General features: G+C 42.7%; 1 pseudogene; it reads left to right on the forward strand.

The window, feature by feature from the left end:
• Positions 1 to 2,583: 2,583 nt before the first annotated feature.
• Positions 2,584 to 24,346, forward strand: part of LOC102842817 — a 62,228-nt pseudogene continuing 40,465 nt past the window's right edge.

Below are 24,346 nucleotides of genomic sequence, written 5' to 3' on the forward strand. Positions count from 1 at the left end.
TCTCAACTCTATAAGTTTATCTGCTTCCCAAATTGTCTACGCTCTACTTTTATTATCTATGATCTATTGTTTCTACATCTGAAAATTACTTCCTGAATGTATTAGCAAAAGTGGATGAAAAGAAATCAGCGGGCGCAAATTCTGGCCCAAGTGGAATAAATCAGGGCATATGCCTGAACATATTTCAAGAACATAATCGTGAGGTTCTTATAAAATGCAAGTTCATTTTTCCCCATTACAAATTATATATCTGTGGTACCACTCTGGAAATGCCTACCAGAAGATACTTAATGGATTGTTAAATAAGAATTGGGTATGATTTTTCCAGCCTTATTTCAGACCCTTCCTAGAAGCATTTCCCAAAGGATAAAGAAGCATGTGCTTTAAAAAAAAAAAAAAAAAAGCTAGTAAATGTCTTGATTTCAAAAGGCCCTTCTATGTACTATTGTACATACACCCCCAGGGATATGGGCTCTTTGGCAAGAATTTTCTGATGCACACATGCTAAGTACAGCCATGATAAATTAAAAACAAAACAAAACTATATTTTAATAGCAAATATTTGTTAAATAAATGAATAAGTGGACTTATTTATGATAGATGAGAACGCTAAATGTCTTGGCGGGTAAACAAACAAGAAAAGAATCAATGATAAAAGTACTATGAATGAATAAACATATTTTTTTTGCCAGAAGTCACTATAATGTAGACTAAGAGCACAACGCCTTATAATTTCAATGCCTTAGTCACTAATAAATTAAGAGCATGTAAACTCTTATTAATTTCTTTTAAATTTCTATGCTAAGAGGAGTGTTACATCTTGCCTAGAAAGCAAGCTTTTTATGAAACTGAATGATCTTGCACATTATTACAATTCTATAATAATATTTGGCATAAAGAGAAATGTATTCTAGAGTAAATCACCCTTCCAACGCTGCTGAATAAATTCAGAGTTGCATTATTTAGCAATAAAAATTCAATGTTCACTTTACAAAGAGTTCTAACCTCTCCCACACACCTGGCCAATTCCTTCTTCCTCTGCTCTTCTTCCTCTACACTTCAACCTCTCCTCATGGACTGGACATCGTGACCCTCCTTCAAGTTTGGCCTTGATGGTTCTCAAGCATCTGCTGCCCATTGCAATCATCTGAGGATGGAGCTTTTCTAAATTATCTTGGCAGTGAGCAGTCTAGTATGCTCGCTGGTGAACACCCTGCTCTACTTGTGAGTGAAAGTGGGGGAAATGCAGCAATGAAGACATGGGCTGAGTTTGGCCATGTTCCACAGACACCTGATGACCTTGAGATGAGAAGAGGAAGGGCCTGGCTGGTCTGAAGTTTAGGGAGATGGGTGAACTCCCAAACCAGTTGACACTGACCTAGCCACTAGGGGCTAGAGCTGAGAGTGAAATGGCAAGCTAGTCTGAAGTGTGGGGAGGCATGCATGAATTCCAAAACTTGAAGATAGTGCCCATTTGAGCCAGTTTGGATGGCTAGCTGACTAGCATTTGACCAGATGAAGTTAAAGAAGTTTGATACAAGGAGCAAGTGTAAACTGCTGCAATTTGATGAACTGAACCTTTGCTTATGAATGCAGTTGCTCAAAATTCCATTAGAAATGGAAGGATTTGTCATATCAAGGATCAAGCTTGTTTCCTCAGTGCACTGGGTTGATTGTTGTTGTTGTTGTTGTTGTTGTTAAGTGCCGTCTAGTCAGGTTCTGACACATAGCTACCCTGTATAGAGTTTCCAAAGAGCAGCTGGTGAACTTGCATGCAGGCCTCCTGGTTCAAGTAGACTTTGCAGTCCAGCACATTAACCAACAGCTCCACACCAGAACTGGGTTGATGTTGTTGTTGTTAAGTGCCGTCAAGTCGCTTCCGACCCATAGCGACCCTGTATAGGGTTTCCGAGGAGCAGCTGGTGAGCTTGAACTGCCGACCTTGCAGTTCAAATGGCTTTGCAGTCTGGCTTATTAACCCACAGCACCTCACTGGGACTGGGACAGACAATTTAGACACTGGCTAACAAAAATGTGGGGCGATAAAGGCACAACATGGCAGGCTTGCAAGCTTTCATGTGTGTGCTTAGTTTCAGAAGAAAGGGAGTAGGGTGCAGTCCCAGCTGAATAGTTTTACTCTTTTCCAGGTGGATCTGGTGAAAGGGAATGGGGGATGATGCTGATAGGATTTTATGATTCAATTGTAAGTAATTGTTAGGACTAATTGCAATTGTCACAACTGGAATTATAGCACATGTGTAACTAAAAGAGGAGAGTAATTAATCTTTCATTTCAGGAACAGAGGACCCCGGAACCATCAGGGGAGAAGAGCATGAGTGGAATGTGAGATCCTACTCAGAAAGGTGGTGACAGCGGAGATTGTGACAGACGCAATGGTGTGAAGAGATGGAGCAGCTAGGGACTCTAGGCCCATGGACTGAGTAAGGTTGTGTGCTGCGGGCAGGAGGTTGGCTTGCAAAGTGTGCCCTTTGGACATTTAAATGATCAAAAACAAAATAAAATGATACTGGGCTTCCTCTTCCTCCTAGTCAGTCGCTGTCTGTGTACCCAAATGGTCCTGCTATGGCTACTCTCTCCCAGAATCCTCAGTTCCAGAAGCTGTAGTGATGGTACTGTGAGCACAGCTCTGAGCTCAGTCTGCACCACCTTTCCTACTCTGACAAGGAGCACTTTCAACTATTCCATCTTGACCCTCAACACCAACCATGGGCAGATTCTGTTGGATTCCTCCAAGAACATTGTGACAGAGGAAGTAATGCAGAAACTGATGGACCTGGCCAAGTGCAGGGGTGTGGAGGCTGCCTGGGATCTCATGTTTAAAATTGAGATGATCAACTTCACTGAGGACCAAGCAGTACTGCACATGGCCCATTCTGGTAGACGGCAAGGATGTGATGCTAGAGGTCAACAGGGTACTGGACAAGATGAAGTCTTTCTGGCAGAGTGTCCATGCACAGTGGTGACTGGAAGGGCTACACAGGCAAGCCCATTATGGATGTTGTCAACATCTGCATGGTGGCTCTGATCTGGGACCCCTCGTGGTAACTGTAGACCTTAAGTCATACTCTTCAGGTGGTCCCCACATCTGGTTTGTTTGGCTCCAACATGGATGGGACCCACATTACCAAAACCCTTGCCTCCCTAGACCCCGAGTCCTCCCTGTTCATCATTGTCTCCAAGACCTTTGTCATTCTAGAGACCATCATAAATACGCAGACGTGAAGGGGTCCTCATGTTAGCAAAGGGTCCTTCTGCAGCTGCAAAGCACTTTGTTGCCCTGTCTACCAACACGACCAAAGTGAAGGAGTTTGGAATTGTTCCTCAAAAATTGTTTGAGTTCTGGGATTGGGTAGGAGGATGGTCTCTCTGTGGTCAGCCATCAGACTCTCCATTTAACAACTTTGAGCATCTGCTTTGGGGGGGGTGGGCTCACTGGATGGGCCAGCACTTTCATATCACGCCCCAGGATAAGAATGAAAGGAGCTCTGGTAGCGTAGTGGTTACGAATCGGGCTGCGAACCTGAAGGCCAGCAGTTCGAAACTACCAGCTGCTCCGCGGGAGAAAGATGAGGCTTTCTATTCCCGTAAAGATTTACACCCTCGGAAACCTTGTACAGGGTCGCTATGGGTCGGAACCGACTCGACGGCACTTAACAACAACAACAACAACAGTCTTGCTGGATCTTCTGGGTATCTGGTCCATCAACTGTTTTGGGTATGAAACAATAGCCATGCTGCGCTATGACCAGTACCTGCACTGCTTTGCTGCCTACTTCCAACAGGGTGGCATGGAATCCAATGGGAAGCCCATCACCAAGTCTGGCACCCATGAGGAATACCCAACAGGTCCCATCTTGTGGGGAAAGCCAGGGACCAATGGCCAGCATAGCTTCTACCAGGTTATCCACCAAGGTACCAAGATAATACTCTGCGACTTCCTCATTCCAGTCCAGACCCAGCACCCAAGACGGTAGGGACTGCATCACAAGATCCGTCTGGCCAACTTCGCAGCCTAGACTGAGGTCCTGATGAAGGGGGAAATGAGAGAAGAGGCCCAGAAAGAGCTCCAGGCCACGGGAAAAAGTCCAGAGGACTTAGAGAAGCTGTTGCCACCACACAAGGTCTTTGAAGGCAATCATCCAGCCAATTCCACTGTGTTCACCAAGCTCATGTCATTCATTCTTGGGCTTTGATCACCATGTATGAGCACAAGGTTTTCATTCAGGGCATCATCTGGGACAGCACCAGCTTTGACCAGTGGGAAACAGCTGGCTAAGAAGACTGAACCTGAACTGGATAGCAACACCCCGGTGACCTCTCATGATTCTTCCACCAATGGGCTGATCAACTTCATCAAGCAACAGCAAGCGTGAAGCCAGGAGCCAATAAATTCATGTTCAGCAACATCCCCTGTTGGGATTGGTCCGTCTTGGCCCTGGCCCAGCCTGCCTAGAGCAGCCTCAGGTTGTGGGCTTAGACCACATGTTTCTTGTGGGGAGCTGGTCTGGAACCAACACACCCCCCTCTCTCTATGGCCAGCAGCCCTCTGTTTTGCAATTGATCGGAGAGTTTCAGCGCAGCTAATTTTTCAGACCCATGTCTACAATGTTCACATCCCAGGTAGAAAAATAAACATACCACAAAGGGAAAGAAAGAAAGAAAAAGATACTGGAATTTTTCCATGAATATTTTAGAATAAGCACTGGACTGCTATAATGCTGTTGGTGGTGGTGGTGTGCCAGGGAGTCGCTTCTAGCCCACAGCGACCCTGTACAGGGTTTCTGAGGCTGTAAATCTTTACTGGAGCAGAAAGCCTCATCTTTCTCCCGCAGAATAGCTGGTAGTTTCGAACTGCTGACCTTGAAGCTAGCAGCCTGACTCATAACCACTATGTTACCTATTTATCGATAATGGATTTTAACAATGAAGTAAATGCTTTTTGCTCATCTTGAAATCGTTGTTTTTCTTTAAGTGACTATGTAAATCAAAACTTTCAAAACAAATAAAAAAATAAAATATCTTGGTTGCACCCCTAGAGACGCTAGTTTAACTGGTCTGGAATTGATCTTGTTGTTGTTGTTGTTGTTGTTAAGTGCCATTCAGTCGGTTCTGACTCATAGCACCTCTGTAGCATCAGTAATCTTAAAAAATGATTTAAAGTGCAAGCAAACAACAACTTTATTACACAAATATACAGCAAAAGACCTCTTTAAAGTGTTGACGAGCAAAAGTGCCCCTTGTGAAGTAAAATAAGCCTGACCCAAGCCATGATATTTTCAATCACCTCATTTGCACATGAAAGTTAGACAATGAATAAGGAAGTCCACAGAAGAACTGATGCATTTGAATTTGAGTGTTGGAGGAGAATATTGAAAGTACCATGGACTGCCAGAAGAACAAACATATCCGTTTTGGAAGGAGTACAATCAGAATGCTCCTTAGAAGCCAGGATGGTGAGACTCGGTGTCTCGAACTTTAGACCTATTATTGAGGGACCAGTGACTGGAAAAGGACACAATGCTTGGTTAAGTGGAGAGTCAGTGAAAAAGAGGTAGGCAGCCAATAAGATGGATTGACACAGTGGCAGCATTAATGGGCTCAAGTGTAACAACAATTGTGAGGGTAGCGCAGGACCAGGCAGTGTTTTGTTCTATTGTGCACAGAGACCCTATGAATCTAAACTGACTCAGCAGCACCTAAAAACAACAAAGTACGGAAGAATATATTTCTGTTAGGTAAAGCCATTGACTTGTGATATTTCTGCTGTATCAGCACTAGATAATAAAGATACACCAAAGGGAACTGTCACCAGAACCAAAAGACAGAGAGACCCTTCTTCAAGAGCTGTGACCTCTGGTGGAAAAAAACAGCCAGCTGTTGTGATCCCGAAGTGAAAGAGATGGGAATGAATTCCCCAACATCACTCATGCCCCTTCATCAGCCTCCTGCAAGTGTTCCCCAGATGTCAAAGGGCAAGAATGTTAACAGAGGCACACCATTCAGCCTGCTGGGACAGACAGCAAGGTGAAGGTAGGTTTTGGAGAGACAAATGGGTCTCACATTCACCTCAATCTCATGACAATTCAATACTGGCACTCCATATGCGTGACCCCATCTACCAAAGTGAACGTGTTTCCAAATGAGTAGCAACAATAATAGTCATTTTACTGACACCCACAGTCCCAAATTTAGTTCAGTAGTAACAGTAAAACTGCTAAAGACAACCTCAAAATGAGAGGCAAGCAGTCATACACACACACAGAGTTTCAGAGTTGAAGAGCTAGTTTAAAACCCTGTAGATGTAGCACATCTAATCTGAATTTCTGTTTTCTCAACTATAAAACAGGTATGAAATCATCACCCTGCCTACCTTGGTATGTCTCCCATAAGTATCACATGAGGTACTGAGCATTAAGTGTCTTTGTAAAATTGCCAAATCCCATCAAACCTAAGTTATAAAGTCCTCCAGTAAGGGTAGTACAGATGCAAATCCACAGGAGGAGGATAGAGCAACCAATTTTGTTTTCACACTCGGATGATCTGTGCCCAAATCAAAGGCGAGTCACAACATATGCTTTTCTGTGAGTTTTCTTATTTTTAGCAATGCTTTAGGGAGAAGAAGGAGTCACTGAAATGTACGAAATTTGGCAATGCAGCACAGAATGTCTCAGTGACATGGAGGTGGGCTAAGAACATATGTCTAAAAGCCTTATTCACGAACCCAAAAGGAGAATAGTAAGCATGTCACTGCTTACTAAAATTGTTGCTACTTTGTCTTTGCCTTCTCTTTTAAACTAAATTAATTGTAGTGGAATGAAGAGAATGTTGGAACACGTATAAAAAGACCCAGCATAGAGGTGCTATGTCTGTCGCCAGCTGAACTATGAACCTTAGGGGTTGAGACTCTAACTCAGGAATTCAGGGCCTAAAGATGCTGAAAAGAGACAAGAACCTTCCTCCAAAGTCGGCACTCTGAACTTGGAACTCCAGCCTCCTGGGTTGTGAGAAAATAAATGTCTGTTAGTTAAAAGCATCCACTTATGGTATTTATGTTATAGCAGTCCTGAGTAACTAACATATACTATGGCAGAAACAACCAATTCCAAGGATTGGTACAATAATAACAAGGAGGAAGGGAGAAAAAGTTAGGGAAGCACTTTTGGCAAGGTCAGACACATGAGCCTGTCCCCAGATAGCTCAAATGCTTTTTCTCTCCTGCATTCCTTATCTTATTATTGATACCTGTATGGTTCAATGAGAAGGCTTGGTATCATGCTGTAGGATAAAGCACAGGACCACAAGGTAGGTTTGAACCACATGGCTGATGGCTCAACCCACCAGCCACTCCTCAGAAACCACATACAGGTTCACTACCAACTTGACAGCACTTCCCCACAAGAGCAAGATGGTTCAATGGTAGACTTCTTGTCTCCCATGCAGAAGGTCTGATTTTTATTCCTGGACAAGGCAACTCATGTGTAGCCACCACATCTGTGTCAGTGGAGGTGTGTATGTGGCTATGATACTGAAAAGTCTCAGTGGAGTCTACAAACTAAGAAGGAATAAGAAGAAAGGCCTGGTGATCTACTTCTGAAATTCAGCCAAGAAACTCTGGATCACAGTGGTCCACCCTGTAATCCAATTGTAGGGATGGCACAGGACTGGGCAGCATTTTGTTCTACTGGGCATGAGATCACCATGAGTGGGTGCTTACTCAGTGGCAGCTAATAACAACAACATTCTCCAAAGCTAAGGCTGTAAGCAGATAGGTAAACCTCAGTTTATCCCCACTCCTCAGCTTTCACATGTATCTAGCCCCCAAATCTAATTGATTCTCCCCCAGCAATGTTTCCTGGGGAATAATTAACTAGAGGAAGACCCCCGGCGAGATGGACTGACAACGTGGCAGCATCAATGGGCTCAAGCGTGGCAACAATTGTGAGGTTAGCCCTGGACGGGGCAGTGTTTCCTTCTGTTGTGCATAGGGTCGCTATAACAACAACAAAAACAATGTTTACTGAATCTTTCCCATGCCCAATTCCTCCTCCCAGCCTTCCTGGTTGCTTGCCTATGTTACCATGCTATCCTGCTATGTTATTTCCTCATATCCAACTAATTTTCCTCTGTTCATTCTGAGTTCCTGCCACCTGGTTCCACTTGATACAAAGTAAATGGAAGCTTGACATGTAGTTTCTAAAACATAAGCAATGGTTCTCCATGGCCTTTCAAGACAGGTACTCCCCCACCTGACCCCATACTGTCCTTCCAGCATATTCCTCCATGTAGCCCCTACTCCCTCACCACCCACAACCAGCTCCATCCTCAGGTCAGGGTACACACATTTCCCTCCTCAGACTGGACTTCCTTCCATGCCCCAATTTCTATAATAAGTCACAGCTCAAGGCTACCTTCTCTGTACAGACTTTACTGGTATCCCATCACACCACACTGGGTCCTGTTATTTCTGTTGGTAGCAATTCTGTTGGTTGCCCGTAAGTCTGCCTCCCTGGACTAATGTTGAGACTAAGGCACAATTGAGGAGTAAGGTGCACCTGATCCAAGCCATGGTATTTTCAATAACCTCATATGCATGCTAAATTGGACAGTGAATAAGGAAGACCGTATAAGAACTGATGCCTTTGAATTGTGGTGTTGGAGGAGAATACTGAAAAGTGCCATGGACTGCCAAAAGAACCAACAGAACTGTTTTGGAAGAAGTGCAGCCAGAGTGCTCCTTGGAGGCCAACATGGCCAGACTCTGTCTCTCATACTTTGGACATATTGTCAGGAGGGACCAGTCGCTAGAGAAGGATATCGTTATCTGGTAAGGTGGAGGGTCAGAGAAAAAGAAGACCCCCAATGAGATGGATTGGCCAAGTGGCAGCATCAATGGACTCAAGTGTGGCAACAGTAGTGAGGTTGGCCCAGGATCAGGCAGTGTGTTTCATTCTGCTGTGTATAAGGTCGCTATGGGTAGGTACCAACTTGATGGCACCTAACAATAACAACAAACAGAAGTCAGACTTCATGCAAGATGCTTCAGATACATTATAACCAGTCCTTACGTCTGCAAGACAAAAAAAAATTTGTTTGTTTTTTTTCACAAATGAGGAAACGCAGGTGCAGGAATAGACAGACCATTTTTCTAATTAATGGAATTTATTGTTGTTGGTACTGACTCATCAACAGAACAAAACGAAGGCCGGTCCTGCACCAACTTCTCAATCATTGCTATGCTTGAGCCCATTGCTGGTGCCACTGCACCAACCCATCTCGTTAGGGGTCTTCCTTTTTTTCGCAGACCCACCATTTACCAAGCATGATGTCCTTCTCCAGGGGCTTGTCCCTCCTGATAATATGGCCAAAGTATGAGAGATGAAGTTCGGCCATCCTGGCTGCTAAGGAACATTCTGACAGTACTTCTTCCAACACAGATTTGTTTGTTCTTTTGGCAGTCCATGGAACTTTTACTATTCTCCTCCAACACCATAATTCAATGCATCAATTCTTCTATGGTCTTCTTTATTCACTGTCCAACTTTCACATGCATATGAAGCTATTGAAAATACCATGGTTTGGGTCAGGCACACCTTAGTCCTCTGACATCTTTACTCCTGAACACTTTAAAAAGGTCTCGTACAGTAAATTTGCCTAATGTAGTATGTCATTTGATTTCCTAACTGCTGCTTCCATGAGTGTTGATGGTTGATCTCAACAAAATGGAACTTCAATGTTTTCTCCATTTATCTTGATGTTTTTTATTAGTCCAGTGGTGAGGATTTCTGTGTTCTTCACATTGAGATGTAAGCCATACCAAAGGCTGTGGTCTTTGATCTTCATCAGTAATTATTTTAAATCCTCTTTGCTTTCAGCAAGCAAGGTTGTATCATCTTCATATCACAGGTTGTTAATGAGTCTTCCAAACAATCTTGATGCCACATTTTTCTTCATATAGTCCAACTTCTCGGATTATTTGCTCAGCATGCAGATTGAATAAATATTGTGAAAAAATACAACCCTGGTGCACACCTTTAGTAATTTTAAATCACTCAATGTTCCTTTATTCTGTTCTAATAATTGCCTCTTGGTCTGTGTACAGGTTCCTCATGAGCACAATTAAGTGTTCTGGAATACTCATTCTCCACAGTGTTGTCCACAGCTTGCCACGATATACCAATTAAAGACCCTTGTATAGTCAATAAAGCACAGGTAAACATCTTTCTGCTATTCTCTACTTTCTGCCAAGATCCATCTGACGCCAACAATGATATCCCTCATTCTACTTCCTCATCTGATCTGACTTGTTTCCTGCAGCCAAATTTAAATTATCTTTAGTAATGATATTATCTGATGATTTCTGCATTTCATTGGGTCACCTCTCTTTGAAATGGGCACATTTATGGATCTCTTCCAATCAGTTGGCCAGGTAGCTGTCTTCCAAATTTCTTGGCATAGATGAGTGAGTGAGTGAGTGGAATTTAGGAAGGTATATTTTATTCAGATACATTGCTGATTACAATGGGACCCTGAATGATACAACTTACTCACGACTACCCGAAAGGTTGGCAGTGTGAATCTACCCAGAGTACAGCTGTGCCTGACAATCTGTTTCTGAAATTCATAGCCTTGCAAGCTTACGTAGAAGTTCTACTCTGTCACATTGGGTTAACATGAGTAACAATCGACTCAACAGCACCTAACAACAGCATCAAGCTTAATATCAAGTCTGGGACACAGTGATCATAATACCATGCTCAATGTTATTATTACTGAATGTGGAGTAGTAGGGACCGGAGGATGAAACAGCATAGGGCTCTCCGCCCTTACAGGGTTCAATCAAGTGGGGATGCAGATAAACCAGGACCAAGTGCACTCATGAATATGATCTAGCAGCAGCCAATGTCTGGGTCTGTCTGGCAAAATGAGGAGAGGCTTCATAGAGGAGGCAGCCTTTGATTTATGACATGCAGGATAAAGAGGAGTTCGTCAAACACACATCAAAAGCTCTTCCCAACAGCGAACTGTGTTTAAATCTGCCTCAAAGCAGCTCTAGAACACTCCATGTATCACTCACTACCTCAACCCACTTTCTGATCACCTTGGAAAGGTAAGAGTTGATAGTTATAAGTCCCCTATACCTCCTCTAAGCTTCCATCTGACCCCACTCTAAATTATCAGTAAGACTTTCAACGGGAGGGGGTAAGGAGAGAGAAATTCCCTGGAGTAATCTGCTTATTGTGGAGAAATACAACTGCGTGTTCCTTTGTCATTCCCGAAGGGGTGCTTCTACATGACAGGCTAATCACCTGCAAAATTACCGCTAGGAGCTGGCTCTTAGTTATGTACAAGCATAACGGCATTCGAAGCATCTTCACATGGTTGGTTTTATAACTCAAGAAACACTGCTCTGATTTAGCTTATTTTTCCAATTCCAACGCAGAAGATAATGGACTAAATGGAGACTGGTATCTGTCAGGTGAGAGGGAAACCAAGATGCGGGAAACAGCCTTGGGTAATCAATCTAGGCTTCTTACAACTAGTCATGGAGATAGTGTAATCATTTTGGAGTCCAGAGCATAAAGCATAAGGCGCTCAGGTATTTTTATACAGAAGATGTTGCTCTTCAAATACTGATGAGGCACTGACGTCTATAAATACAGTTTGGTACCCAGTTGAATATACATTGTTTGTGCAGATTGCATACTACTCTCTCTCCTTTTGTGCATTCTGTCCTGGTCCAGGCAGAGTACCTACCACATTCTAGCAAAGCTTTCAATGGGGAATTTATATGAGGACACTGTCTCACACACACACCATCTGCCTTGGCTAGCTTGCCCTGAAACAAGCCTCCAAAATCCACTGACATAAATCTGTCTGTACAGTCAAATTTCTAAGGATATGACTTTATCGTTTTTCCTCCCATACCCACACCCCTGGCTATTAACAACTAAGTACTGATGTCACCATCAAAAATTAAACATCTGTTTCATTGCTCTCAGAGACCTTATGACAGCGTCTGCTCTTAGGATGACCTCATTGCATGATCTTCCAACCCCTGTTTAGAAATTTAGATGCTGAATGAAGGCAGATGTTGCCACTTCATTCTGGTCACCACAAACAAACTGTGGAGTCCTCACGCCAAGCTCCTTTACCTGAATTCTATGTACAGAGATTATTTTGCCATATAGGGTAATACATTCACAGGTTCCAAGGATTAGGGTGTGGCCATCTTTGAGGACCCATTATTCTGCCCACTACAAGCACATTCTATATACATCAATGAGCAAAAAGACCCCTGTTTCAGAAATCTAACGTTCTATTGAGCAGGGGCAGTCAATAAACAAATCTAAAAAAGAAGTAAATTACACAACACATTAGAAAGTACAAGAGCTTTCTCATAAAAGCAGAGCAAGGTGAGGACTAGGCATACCAAGGTGCAGAACAGACCACGCATGGTATTTAATGAGATGGCAGTATATACTAGAGGAAGGAAGCTGGTGGTCAGACAGTGAAATGCATGCACTTGAGACTACAAAGAGGTTGCAGTTTGGGGAAATGACAGAGTCATTCATTTGGAAGCTGCAGTTAGAGGGTCCTACCACACACTAGTTCCTTTGGCCATCCAACAAAGCTGATCTTTCAGTGTAGTAATCCTGCTAAAGTTTGTTGCTCTGATTATCAAGTTGGGGTATCTTGCCCAGCATACAGAAGGGTTTTCCTAGTATAGCAGAGATTGCAGAGACTCTGCTCTCCAAATTATCAGCTTCAAGACCTGGAAATATCCCTTTCCTTCTCTGAACCTCAAAGTTTTCCTGGGCTCATCAGCTCTTACTCCTGAGCCTATGTGATTTGAGAAATCAGTGAGGATCTACAGCAAAGAAGCTATAAAGCATGTTAGAAATGCAAGTAGTGTCTTTTGCTATAATGTGCTCTTTGAGAAGACGTGGTGGGTTATGCAGAACCAGGTCTTCAATGATGAGCAGCACACAAAATAGAATGTCTAGCTCAAGGTCAACCATAGCAATAGGAGACAACTTTTCAGGGGTTCCATGGTGGACCATGTGTTTTCCTTGTTCAGATGAAGAATGGAGGGATTGCAAATCCACACAAATAAACCATGTTCTTACATTTTGAAAAAGAGCAATAGGATAGCTTTGAATTCCAAACCTTTCTTGAAATCCCTCCTAGATTTGTGTTAGTTCCTTTTAGTGCTTCAGAATCTCAGAGAAATTCAAAGGCCCGAGCACAAACTGGGTTGTATAAGAAAAGACAACGCACGGTGGCAACAATCTCCAAACAGGAATTTCTCTACACAAATTATGAGCATGAGGAAATTGACTCCAGAATCATCAGCAAGCATTTACCTAGAAACTACCACGTGCTGGCCTTTGGCCAGCCCTTGATGAGGTGGAGGTAAGTAAGACATAGCCCCTGCCTTTAAGGAGACACAGTTGGGTTGAGAAGACAGAGCAGAAAACCTGTAATTACATTTCAGGATGGCGGAGTCCAGAGGCAAGAGACAGCATGATGCTCTAAATGAGACAATATATAGTTCAGTAGGGATAGAATAAAGGTTTCAAGGGCAGGGAACTGGAAAGAGAAGGGGCTTCAAAAGTTATTGGGTTAGAACAAAGTGTAGTGTAAGTCTAGCCATATGGTAGCATTTTCCAATAAAGATGCCTTCCAAATGGCAAGGTGCCATGGAGATTACCAAATGGAGCTTGGTTTCAATCACTGATTTCATTGTGATGAAGAGAATGAATGGTTCACTGCTCACTCCACTTGGGAGGCATTTAAATGTGTCCTTAGAATTCTCCCTGAGAGACACACATTCCAGTGAGTTAAGAGCATGGGTTATGAAGTTGGAAACAGTCAAGGTTGTGATTCCAACTCTGTTACTCTCTAGCTGTGAAGCCTTGGGTGGGCAATTGGACTGTTCAGTGTCTATGTCTGCACATAAAATGGGAGAACAAAGAGCCCCTAGCTCACTGGGTAGTTGCCAGAGCTAAGCAAAGTAATGAAAGTCAAGTGCTTAGCACATAGTAGTAAACACTTCATAAATATTATGAATGGTATCCAACCATTTCTTCACTCTCTGCTCACTTAATACACACAGTCCTAGACCTGAGGATTGAAAGAAAAATAAATAAATAAATAAGACATAGTCCTTAGCCTTCAAGACCTGCCCCCCACCATCCTCCGCCCAGGCCAGTGGACATAATTATACCGCAGGACAATAAAATATCCATTTGCCCCACCCATCCCCAAGAGACTTCTTCAAAGAAAGCTTTTGTTTTGCCTGTTTCCATAAAGCAGACAGAATTCTAGTGCAACTATCTATGTGCTTAGATGCTATATGAAAGGTCAAAGGTTTGAGTCTACACAGAGGCACCATGAAACAAATACCTGGCAATGTAATTTGAGAACATCAGCCATTGAAAACTCGATGGGGCACAGTTTTACATGGACGCACTTGAGATTGTCATAAATTGGAACTGACTAGATGACAACCGTTTTGTTTGTTTTTTGTTTGCTTGCTTTTTAAAATTGTTATAGGATTGCCCTGGAAAATTAGTCACAAGAGGACCCTACATTATCAAATGGATCAACACCTTCAACTTGCAGGTGAAGACACTGAGCTTCAAAAGACCAAAGGAGTCACTTAGTTGGGTCCTGGTTCCTGAAATATTGGTCTCTCTCTTCCCCATAAGGAGTCCTGGTGTGGCACTGTGGGTTAATGAGCTGGACTGCAAAGTCGGTTTGATCTAAAAGGTTGGTGGTTCAAGATCACCAGCCTTTCCTTGGAAACCCTATACAGGGTCACTATGGGTTGGAAGCAATTTGACGGCACATAACAACAACTTCTTTATAAAGTACAACTTCCTTCCACAGAGGATCTTCTGGTCTAAAATACACACATCTCATGCTCAGCACACCAGACTTTTCAAATAGAGAAGCGAAACAAAACACAGTCCACTAGTTTTATTTTATTTATTTTTAAAAGTAAAGAGACTTTGTAAATCTAAAGACGAAGCAGCATTTAACTGCAGATCAAAGCTACTGTGACTTTCCTTCAGGGGCACGTTTATGAGTTGTCTTCTGATCACATTGGTTCTGCTGTCCTCGGAGGTCTGGCTTGGTGGCAGGGAGAATCCTTACGGTGGAACTGGAATGATCTGTTTCGCCCTGTTTTCTAAAGATATTACCCAACACTCTAGTATTTCTCCACTCTGAAACTGAGAGTAAGACTATGGATTTAACGAGAAAAGGGTCTAAACCTGGTTCCTCCACTTCCTAACAGAGGTACTGCAGGCTAGTCATTGAACCTCTCCAAGATTCAGTTACTTCAATGGAAGACGGGCACAGTAACATCCACTTCTGTAAATTCTCGCCAGGTCTGACCAAAACTACATGTGCGAAAGGCAGGCAAGGGTCGGGAAAAGGGTAAATCCTCAAGGATGGTAGAGAGAAGAAGGTTAGTGTTAGCATCGTCACTCGTTGTTAAGTGTCAAGTCAGTTCTGACCAATTGCAACCCTGTATAGAGTTTCCAAGGAGAAGCTGGTGGGTTTGAACCACCGACCTTGCGGTTCAAACTGACCTTGAGGTCCAGCGCATTATCCTTTAGCACCACATGAGAAATATGGCTTTCCTGGGATAAAGCAATAGGCCACAAAGTTGGTCTGGACTACAAGGTCAGTGGTTCAAACCAATCAGGCACTCCTTGGAAACCCTGTACAGGGTCGCTATGAGTTGAAACTAACTTGATAGCACTTTAACAACAACAGCATGGACAAGGGAAGTTCTCAGTGGCCCACCTTCCACTTTGGAATTTCAACATACCTTTTGCACTTTGAGATGCTATTTCCAAATCATGTGTTACACACACACACAAGCCTTCAAAAAGTTCATGAAAAATTTCATTATCTTTTAATTCCACTTTTCCATGAATTTCTTAAAACTCCCTTATATATGTTACATATGCACATATGTTATATATATGTGTATGTATACATATGGGGGTGAATGTGTTTGTGTGTGGGGTCTTAGGTACCACCCTTCTTTTATTCATCACAGTAACCTTTTGAACCCATTTTACACAATCTCAAAGGTCAAAATACCCGGTACCCTATTCATCCCTAGAGAAAGTCAAGAAACACATTTGCTATTAAGATTAGTTGACTACACCCAGAAATGATCTGCCATAATCCCTCCGGTCTTCTTTCCCAAGCCTTACAACAGTTTCCAAATGTAATCTTCAAAGAAGTTACTTCATCTCCATTTTCAGATACAATGAAATCCTAAAATCCCCTCCCAGTACTACTGTTTCCCCTTCATACAGCTAAGGGCTTATATCCTTGCGTCCATTTTCCCTTTCACATTTTTCCTTGTGCCTTGTGGGTAGAGCATTGTTCATAAGTAAATGTGATTTTCCCCCCTTTCCAAATAAATAAGCATTGAGATCATATATCTTTTAAAAAGATTTCCTTTCACCCATCCACCCTATGTATGCTAAACAAGAATCTTGTCCTTACATGAGGCTTCTGCTGACTAGCCTATAGTCCCCATTAACCCAGAATATGTCCATCAGCCGTCTGGTTCCTTAAACTAAAATTATAACCAGCTTTTTCTCTCCTAGAGCGCTGCAAACCTTGGGTATTTCACACTATTTGTGCTGCCTGTTCCTTTGAGGGGTGTTCTGCCCATAGTGATGTGGTGTCATTTAACTTTTCAAGCCTCCTTTGTCCCCCTCTCCTCTCTCTGGCGGCCTTTGACTGTTTGCCAGCTTTATCACAAGTATTCGGTTCCCTCCTCTCTCCTGTGTCTCCCCACATTCTACAACTTGTATCCCACTTACAATTGGCCTGTTATTTCTTCTGCATTCGTCTCTGCCTCTGTCTTATTCAATGAAAGCTCTTCTTTCTCTTTTCTTTCCTCCACTGTGCACTTCAGACACCTCACACACCAACAGCCCTTTCTGACGGGAGCTCAGCTTCCTTTTCTAACAGCTTTCTGCTTGTCTTATGCCTCATGCTTATCCTTCATTACTCTACCACTTTCCTTCTCCATGACCCCCAAATCCCTCCTCTTCACCAAACATTGCTCCCTCTCCTGACTGTCTCCTCCTCTCACCCACTCTGAAGCCTCAACAACCTGATTTCAAAATGTGTCACCAGCTATGCATTGCCCATCCTTTCATTCTAGGGCCCTTGAAGTTATCCCAGCTGTGTCTGCCTCCTTTTTATGTCATTCTCTCAGAAATTTTTCAAAGTTCGTCTCTTTTATACCACAAGGGTAACTGTCAATTGACATCTCACTCATACCCCTTATTTTTAAGTAGGATAGCTGGAACCGTGTTTTATGCAGCCCCCCAAACACACACGTCCTCTGCTCAGCCTTCCTGTTGTCACTATCTTGGCTTTGGCCCTAATTATTTCTCTTCCACTTCCCTAAACTACGGTCCTCACATATTTCTTATCAATTCCCATCTGCCCTTCACACCCTCTAGTCTAGAATGATTCCCCAAAGCAAATGTAATCAATTAATTCCCAAACTCACAAGACAAATGGTTCCCATAACTCTCAGGATAAGGTCTAACTAAACTCTGCAGTCTGACCTGTCAGCTAGTTTGTGATCTGGTCCTGACCTATCACTACAAGCTCAGACCATCTGCTTCCCACCATTCGAGCTCAGTGGAGAATAGAAGTATAGGACCCTTTTGTCGTACTCTCCGAAACACCCTAACAGTGCATGTTGTCATGCTTCTAATCGGAAACTCCTGTCCAGTCCTGCTGCAGGCACGATGGACTCTCAGCCTTCTAGCCTCAACTCAACAAAAGAAAGAAAAGAACTCTCTCAAGCCCCAACATGTAGCCTTTTTCTGGACAGTAATTCTCAGTCTGTACAAAGTTACTCCTCCCAAGAAGGGAGTCTACGGAGATGATTTCAGCTTTCCTAAGGAGCTCTGGTAACCTAGTGGTTACAAGTTGGGCTGCCAACCTCAAGGTCAGCAGTTCAAAACTACCATTGGTTCCACGGGAGAAGGATGAGGCGTGCTCCCGTAAAGATTTACAGCCTCAGAAACCCTGTGCAGGGTCACTATGAGTCGGACTGACTCCATGATACTTAACAACAACAACAACAAGGAGCTCTGGTAACATAGTGGTTACTAATCGGGTTGCTAACCTCAAGGTCAGCAGTTGGAAACTACAACTGTTCCACGGGAGAAAGATGAGGCTTTCTGTTTCCGTAAAGATTTACAGCCTCAGAAACCCTGTGCAGGGTCGCTATGGGTCAGTCCTCAACAACAACAATGAGGCAAGGAGACGTCTAAGAAAAATGGCAGAAAAGCCAACGTTGGGTCCTCCCCTATCATTTTTAGCCTATCATGATCATCCTCATTGTGCTCGTAACTATTTTCCCTCTTCAAAGTGGGTAAGAGAAGGAGACAGAATGGAAAAAATGGGGGGCATAGTATACATAGTTGATTTCATGATCAGTGTTGATGCTGCTGTTAGATGCTATTGAGTCACCTCTGTCCCTGATGAGCAAAAGTCCTGTCCTCGCTATCTCCAGGGTCACTGCCACACCTGAGAGTTCAGTTACAACTCAACTGGCCTCCAAATTAAGGTCATTAGACCTAGTCTTTCCTTGATGCAACCCATTTGGGTAACCAAATGCCCCAACATAAACCAGTATGCCTATAACAATTAAAAAGTATAACCAATGCACCATATTTCCCCAAACTTCTGAGTTCTTTATCTATATTAAATCACTGATTCACCAGTAAATGAGCAGGAGGCACCAGCATGTTATGTAATTTGCACGAAGCCATGTAGCTTTTAGTGAAGGGCAAGAGTACAAACCCAGGCCATCAGGCATCGAAACCAATACGTTTAGCCTTTGTACTAACGCTCCACCTGCAGTTTGCAATTTTACACAGTACTATTAATTCAATGTGAAATTTCTTCAACGAGTCCTCAATATTCCCCATGCTCATTGTCGTATTTGGCCCTTCATGGCCCTCTTAAATAGATTGTTACATTCTCCCAATACAGCATCATGGTGAAACTTGTATGAAATTTGAATGAGAAGATCTTATGGGATTCAGGTTCTATCTGTGTCACTCATTAACCAGGTGGCCTTAGGCAAATCATTTAACTAGGTCTTCAATTTCTGCCTGTAATGGAGATATTAACACCTACCCTCATATGGATGCTATAAAGCATAAATGAAATGTCTATGAACATACTTTGCAAAGGTTATTCCATTCCTAGCATTTCTATGCAGTCACCAAACTAACCATGTTGGAAGAAATACAAGAGGGCTTCAAAAATTTTATGGAAAAATGAAATGAAAAGATACTGGAATTTGTCCATGAACTTTATGAAGCCCCTTTGTACAGACAAAATGCTCCTAAAAGGGAAGATAAAGAGACTTCTTCTCAAGCACATTGGACATATGATCAGTAGGCATCAGTTCCCAGAGAAGGACATCATGGAACAGAAAAAGGTGAGTGAAAAACAGGAAGACCCTCAGTGAGATGGATTTATACAGTGTTTGCAGCAATGGGTACAAACAAAATAACTGTGAGGACGGTTCAGGACTGGGAAGAGTTTCCTTCTGTGACATAGGGTCACTATAAGTGGGAGCCAATGACATGGCACTTAAGAACAATATCGACAATTCTAATATGAAGATCACCAGGAATTTCTTGAAAGCATGTGCCCTGAATTGATTATCAAACCCACCAACCCCATTGCCATCAAGGTGGTTCTGACTCATAGAGACCCCATAGGACAGAGTAGAACTGCCCCACAGTGTTTCCAGGGTTTAATCTTTATATAGCATACATTACTCCTGTAAAGTGGATAGTGTGTTCAGATGACCAGCATTTCAGTTAGCAGCTGAGCACTTTACCACTATGCCACCAGGGACTGATACCCTGGTGTTGGTGTTAGATGCCATCAAATCAGTTCTGACTCAGAGTCTCCCCTTGGAAGGCAAGGCCCCAGGAGGGATCTCATGTGAGGACTCTGCAGTTTCCATCTCTTTGTTTTAATCAGCTTATTTTTAATTTTCTTGATTTTATAATAAAAGTTTTCAGTAGAATCTTAGTAAGAATTATATTAGAGATTTGAAACTTGACTCAGAGACTTTACACACAGAGGAATAAAACACTGCTGAGTCCAGTGTTAACAACTCACAATTGTTGTTAAGCTTGAGCTCACTGTTGCTGCCATTGTACCAATCCATCGCATTGGGAGGCCTCTTCTTTTTCACTGAGTTTTTCCTAGTGGTGTGGATATTCAGAGCTCCAACCTGTAACTATTTCCTGGGTGGTAACTCTCATCGTATACAAAGTTATTATAATATTCCAATATGCAGAAGGTAATGTGCAGAGATGGTTTCAGTTTCCAAAGGATGAGATAAGGAGAAACCAAGGAGAAAAGGACAACCGCCAAAAATGATAGCAAACCTCCCCCCTCTTTGACTTCTCATCTGGGTTCATAATTGTTGCAGTGGCCAACAGAACTCAGACACCATGCACACAGTGATGGAATTTGTTAGGGAAGTTATCAGATTACAGTAGAGGATCAGCTACTACTCGGGTACAGGTCTTCCACCAGCAAAACTTCTCCTGTCATTCCCACAGACACGCCTCTCACTACCCAGACATTGTCATAAAGCTCTTAGAGCGGCTGATAAATGCTCACACAACAGGCCACTCTACCATAAGCTGCCACCTGAAGACACTCAGCTCTAACTCTATGGGTCAGCAAACTTAGCTCCGTCTATTAAGTACCTGGAGGCACCCCATTCTGCAAGCAAGCCTTGTGCCCAATGGATTTGATAAAAGGATTTTTTGTTTTTTCCCCGAGTTTCATTTCAACCTAATTATCTAATTCAGACAAGTATTTCTGCTCATAACTGGTACATAGGGCGATTATCAGTAAGATAGGTCCACGTCACCAAAACAACCCAACAGCCATCAAGTTGATTCTGACTGATAGCAACCCTGTCAGACAGAGTCAAACTGCCCCACAGGGTTTCCAACCTGTAATCTTAGAGAAACTGTCAAATATTTCTTCCAGAGTAGCTGATGGGTTTGAACAACCAACCTTTCAGTTAGTAGCCAGGTGACTTAACCACTGAACCACTAGTGCACCTATGTGGTCTGGGTTTTTTTTGTTGTTGCTGTTGTTTATAAGCTCTGAATTTTTAAAAAAGGTTTTATTGTGAATTGAGTGATCGTTTACAAGGTAGAACATCGGTTTTACACTCATCGTTTCATTGCAACGATTACAATCTCCTCCGTGCATCTTAATTCAACAGTAGTTGCTTCTATTCCCTCTGTTTTGTTTGTTTATTTGTTTTTGAATATACACAAAAACACTCAGGAATATATAATCATTGAAATAACCAAAGGGCACATTCTGCAAGCCTGACTTCTGGCCACCAGCACTCAGTCCCTCTCTTTCCATGAGTCTGGAGTCCTCAGCTGCTCCATCTCTCCATGCCCCCATTTCTGCCTCCGTCTCTGGTGTTGCTGCTTCTCTGGTTAGGGTCCCACATTCTCCTCATGCACTTCTCCCTTGATGATCCTAGGGTCCTCTGTTTCTGGACTGTAAGATTAACTACTCACCCCTTTTTGTTATAAAACTTCTACCTTTACAGTTGTGACAGCTGCAATTAATCATGATAACAATTACTCACTATTGAATCATAAGAATCTTATCCCCATCTCCTTTCACCAGACCCATTTAGACAATATGAAAACTATTCAGTGGGGATTCTACCTTCCCCTGTACACTCTGAAACTAAACATCCTCTTAAAAACTTGCAAGCCAGTCATTTCGTGCCTTTATAGCCCCCACATTTCAGGTAGCCAATGTCTAACTTGCACATCCCTATACAGAGAGGATGGTCTGTTTTTGTAATTAAAGTTTAATTGGAACTCATCCATCTACATACTGTCTATAACTGCTTTTGGACTCCTGGTGTGGCACTGTAGAATAAGCATCAGACCTCAAGGTTGTTTTGAACAGCAAGGTCAGCAGTTCAAACTCACTAGCCACTCCTGGAAACCCCTATACAGGCTTGCTATGAGTCAAAACCAACGCCACAGCACTTGACAACAACAATGACTATTTTCAGGCCACAATGGCAGAGTTGTGGAGCTATGACATAGACAATATGGCCTACAATGATATATTTCTCTTCTTTTTACAGAAAAAGTGTTCTGACCCCCAAGACAGATGGCTGAAGAGAGAGATAGGTCACATATATGTAGATGGTGGTGGCAGTGGTTATGTGCCCTGGAGTCAGAACTGAGTCATAGCAACACTGTACAGGGTTATAAATCTATCATCTAGAGACCTTGAGTTGCACATTAACCTCAGCTGCTGTGGCCACTACCTTAGACTAGTAGTTCTCAATGTAGCATCAGCTTGCAGTGAATGAGTTTCTGTTAACACTTATTGTATCTGGTGGAGTAGAAGAACAAAGTTGAGACCATTACCTTCAATCTTAACCAGATTATTAGACTCAACACAGGCAACACCTTACTCCAAGCAATCGTTATTCACTAATACAGTTTGAATTACATTGACCTTCCTCTATCAGACCCATGTCAGACTCAATGGACATTGTGTTGTAAAGGCAGAGTGTTTCCAAAGCCGCTGGCCTTCCAATGGAAATGCCGAAAGATTAGCCTCCAGTCTCAAAGTACAAAACACGCCATAGTGGTTGTATGGAACACAAGAGAGCTCAATTGATGTTTACTGACCCTTAAACCTTGACAAAATAGGTTACATTCAGGTCCTGAACTAGCTTCCTTTCCTTAAGAAATTACAAAAGACTCTGGGCTGTATGTACCCTCTCTCTTTTGTTATGTTAGAATAGAGGTCAGTGTGGAGGGAAATAGCTCTAGTTAACTTTTCTAGCAGATGCCTCTAGAGTCAGTGGTTCTAAAACAGTTTCTGTGAGTACTATTTTAATAGGTGCTCTATAAAACGGAGTCACTGATGATGCTCATATTTAATGTGCTCTGCTGTTTACCGAAAGGTTGTATTTGAGTCTATCCAGAGATGTCTCGTAAAATAGGCCTGGTAATCCTGTTTCTGAATAATTAGTCACTGAAAGCCCTATTGAACACAGACCCCACTAACACACATACGGTCGCCATGAGTCAGGATCAACACGATAGCAGCAGGGGTCTTTTGTGTTTGTTTGAGTTTTTTGAGTTAAGAACAGATGGGAATTCTGTGGCCATTAAGTCTCAAAAACACCAAGTTTTTTATGTTAGGCATATGTCTTTCCAACAGGCCTTTTAAAACCCTTAAACTGGAAAGTTGTTGTTATTGTTGTTGCTAAGTGCCTTGGAGTTGGTTCTGACTCAACCCTATTTAGGGTTGACTAAAGGAGCTCTGGTAGTGTAGTGGTTAATAATCGGGTTGCTAACCTCAAGGTCTGCAGTTTGAAACCACCAGATGTTCCGTGGGAGAAAGATGAGGTGTTCTGCTCCCGTAGAGATTAACAGCCTCGGAAACCCTGCAGGGTCGCTATGAGTCGGAACCGACTCCACGGCACATAACAACAACAACAAACCTTATTTAAGGCACTCTGGTAGCACAGCGGTTACGAATCGGGCTGTGAACCTTAAGGTCAGCAGTTCGAAACTACCAGCTGCTCCGCAGGAGAAAGATGAGGCTTTCTGCTGCAGTAAAGATTTACAGCCTCGGAAACCCTGGTACAGGGTCGCTAAAAGTCAGAACCGACTCGACGGCAATTAACAACAACAAACCTTATTTAGAGTTTCCGAAGAGCAGCTGGTGACTTTGAACCACCGAACTTTGCGATGCAAACTGACCTCGAGGTCGAGTGTTTATCTTACGGCACCACACAAAACTCACAGAGTGTGGAGAGTTACCCAAACTTACTTGACCAAAATCCTTTATGGATTTTTACCCCCTCGGAACATTTATACTGTGATTTTTAAATAAAATGTTGTCCTGATGGATGTGATCTATATTTCATATTCTCTTAGAAAGCATCTACTCATTTTTATTGCTGCTAGGTGACGTCAAGTGGGTTCCAATTCATAGTGGCACTATATATATGGTTGTTAAGGCTTCAAATCTTTTATAGGAGCAGAAAGTCTCATCTTTCTCCCACAAAGCAGCTGGTAGATTCTAACTGCTGATCTTGTTGTTAGCAGCCAATTGCATAGCCCACTACACCATCAGTGCTCCAATGTGTATGTTGCTCCTATAACATCATCTCAGCATCAGGGGAATAGACTGATGTGGAGGCCAAGCTTTGCAA

This window comes from Chrysochloris asiatica, unplaced genomic scaffold, assembly GCF_000296735.1.
Source record: "Chrysochloris asiatica unplaced genomic scaffold, ChrAsi1.0 scaffold00026, whole genome shotgun sequence".
Lineage (NCBI taxonomy): Eukaryota > Metazoa > Chordata > Mammalia > Afrosoricida > Chrysochloridae > Chrysochloris > Chrysochloris asiatica.